A 3694-nucleotide genomic window follows, 5' to 3' on the forward strand; every position below is an offset into this window, starting at 1 on the left:
CTCGTCGTCAGTGAGAAATAGCCATCAATGATTAATCCCACCTGTAAAGAGATCAAATGTGTTACACTACAAATTTATTCTAAACTTATTTAAAATTAAACAATTCGATAGACAAAACGAGAAAAAACAAAAGAGGTTTCATCTGAAGAGGATTGGACAATTATGATAAAGAAACATTCTATACGAGATATACTCTTAAACTAGAAATTCTTGGGTTCACCTCAGGGGTGAACCTTTATGTTCACCAACCAATAGTGTTTGAGTATTTGATATTTGATATCTTTTAAAAAAGGAAATAAAATTGAATATCCAAATTAGATTATATATTTAAAATAAAATAATAAAAATACATAAAAATAGTTACAAAAAATAAATTAATTAATATTGTTAAATCTTCAGCAAAATACTAAACCCTATACCCTAAATCCTAAACCCTAAACTCTAAACGTTAAACCTTAAAGTTTGGATAAACTCTAAACCGTTGGAAAATCTTAAACCCTAAATCATACATTAAAAACTAAATTTTACAAACACTAAACCCTAAATCCTAATCACTAAACCCTAAACTCTTGGGTAAACCCTAAACCCTTGGGTAAACTCTGAACCCTTGGATAAATCATAAACTCTAGGGTTTAATTTTAAATATTTTTGATTTAGAGTTTATGATTTATCCAAGGGTTCAGGGTTTATCCAAGGGTTTAGGGTTTAGTGATTAGGATTTAGGGTTTAGTGTTTGTAAAATTTAGTTTTTAATGTATGATTTAGGGTTTAAGATTTTCCAACGGTTTAGAGTTTATCCAAACTTTAAGCAGGATTTAAGGTATAGGATTTAGTATTTTGCTAAAAGTTTATCAATATTTATTTATTTATTTTTTGTAACTATTTTTATGTATTTTTATTGTTTTATTTCAAAAATATAATCTTATTTGGAAATTCAATTTTGTTTCCTTTTTTAAAAGATATCAAATATCAAATACTCAAACACTATTGGTTGGTGAACATAAAGGTTCACCCCTGAGGTGAACCCAAGAATTTCTAGTTTAAGAGTATATCTCGTATAGAATGTTTCTTTATCATAATTGTCCAATCCTCTTCAGATGAAACCTCTTTTGTTTTTTCTCGTTTTAGGTGAACCCAAGAATTTCTCCTCTTAAAACCATCTAATCTCATGATTTTAAACTGGCATTGTTGAATACAAAGAAAAAAACCTTCGTTGTACATGTAAACAAACATTCTTTATGATCCTGTTTAAAAAAAAAAAAGAAAAGAATTTTCTCATATGATTAAAAGGGAGAGATGGAAAGTAGTGGTCACATCCCTTATGGGCTGTATATTGGTCCATCTTAATTAAAACCCATTTGGGGTGTTTCTGAATTAATGAGAAGAAAAAAAAAGGAGTAATTGCAGCCTGCTCAGAGGACCACCACTGTCACGGTGTGGGCACGATCTAGCTGTCCTGATTAAAAAAAAAAACTCTCCTCAATCCGAAATCTGAACAATTATCGCAGCAACTGTCTTTCTTTTCGATCATTATTGGTCCCACTTCGTAATATGTGGGCCTAACATAAACTTTCACCGTACTAAAATTTCAGAAATAAAGCAAAGAAACAAAAGAAAAAGTCAATGTTTGTTGTACTTTGGTTGGTTAATATGTGCGTCTGTGGATTGTGGGGATAACATTTGAGAATCTTTTGCATATCTTTTGAAAAACGATGGTTAGAAATTCAAGATACTATCGAATTATTTTCAGGAAACGATTTGAGGCGTAATATTACATACTTGAATGCTAGGCCCAACTAAAGCCTAAAATATAAACCATCTAAATTTATATATTCGGTTCCTAGTTGTTTGGCCATGGCTGGCTAATGCCAAAAAAGTAGAACTGTCGAAGATAAACATGTAATAAAATAATGATTCTCCGGACCTTTATTTGACCGACTGAGATGACCGCCTTTTGTTATTTTAATATTTTTACCTTGCTATAAATAGGTGTATTACCCCTTTGTTGTAAGTTGAGTTTACGATTGAAACAATAATCAAAAAGATCGGTTCCTTTGTTTATATTATATTTATATCATTTGTTTTTCACTTCTATTTAATTATTCACAACACATTATCATCACGAAACTCTGGCCAACTGAGGTTTATTAATCCGAAAATTCTTAAACCAGCCGAGGTAATGTTTAAATTTATGTATTTCAGTATATTTAATTTATTTAAATTTTATTATTATTTCGGAGTGAGAGGCTAGGTTTTCTCCATCTATTTATCGGGATGATAGGCGCTGCCTTTCCCGACTGACCGTTGATATGGTTAATATAATAGTCAGGTACCTGGGTAAATCATTGATGATGATTAAGAGATCTCTATTAACCATATCAGTATGGGTAAAATGATGGAACCAAAGAGAAAATAGATTGTCGACAATATTGAAAAAGCGCTATATAAATGAGGATTATGAATCTACCTCTATATATGAGGGTAGAGTGAATTGATTGGCCATCAATTCGATATAAAGCTTGTTAGAAAAACAAGAGATTTTTGGACCAAAAGTCCAAGGTATATATTTCTCCAGAGAATGAAATGAAAGATGACCTTGAGGTATGAAAAACGGCTTGTTCCGAGGTCACTGGAGAAAATTTAAAATATATGCAATATATTGATATGTCTGGCTGGACACAAAATATTTGAGTTGCTTCTAGTTATTTAGTAGTCCCTGGAGAGTTAAAGATGCTCTCGGGAATGTATAAAACTCTGGAAGAGTTAGAACAAGCCATATATAAGGTATCTTGAACCAGTAACTGGTGATAATTTACGGCACGGTTTGTCGATTGCCATTTTAATGAGAATGAATTTCTAGTGTTAGGGGGAGGAATTTGAGAAATTCCTAAAAAGATTACATAGTGTACACAGTCGTTACACTTTGGCCCCCCTACAAATCAAAGAGAGCTGGAAATTTAGGAAATTATGCATTTGCATAATTTGGCAAACCAGTTACCAAATGTGTTCACAGATACGACATGATATACCCGCTGAAAATATTTCATCAAGAGTTGATGTTCCTAAAGAACAAACTGATGGTAACAAAATGAATGAACCTAGGGTTCAGTTAAATAGGGGGAGACTAGCGGGTTCTAAAGATAAAAATCCCTGAAAAAAAATTTTGTTGAGCAAAGCAGAAAGGTTCAGAAAGAACCTGATATTGAAAGATGTCTGAAAGAAGACATAAGTGGAAAGGTTTCAGAAGAATCTGATACTGAAAAATGTCTGAAAGAAGACATAAGTGGAAAGGTTTCAGAAGAATCTGATACTGAAAAATGTCTGAAAGAAGACATAAGTGGAAAGGTTCAAAAACCTGATATTGAAAAATGTCTAAAAGAAGGCATATATGAAAAGGTTCAAGAAGAACCAAATAAAGATATGGATCCAGATGACGAGAAGGGAACAAAAAAGTATGAGATTTCCATCAACTACGCCCTTGATGAAAAGTAATAGATAAAAGATGTTGATGGAATGTTCTCATTTTCTGTGTCAAAAAGATCGATCATGAAAATGATCCCGATCCAAGATCCATTTTGGAATGTTAAAAAGACATGATTGGGAGGAGTGGCAGAAGGCCATTCAAACTGAATTACTCTCCCCTAATAAAATAAATGTCTTGGGACCTATAGTCATAACGCCTGAGAATACAAAT

The sequence above is a fragment of the Brassica oleracea genome, chromosome C9 (genome assembly GCF_000695525.1).
Source record: "Brassica oleracea var. oleracea cultivar TO1000 chromosome C9, BOL, whole genome shotgun sequence".
Taxonomy (NCBI): domain Eukaryota; kingdom Viridiplantae; phylum Streptophyta; class Magnoliopsida; order Brassicales; family Brassicaceae; genus Brassica; species Brassica oleracea.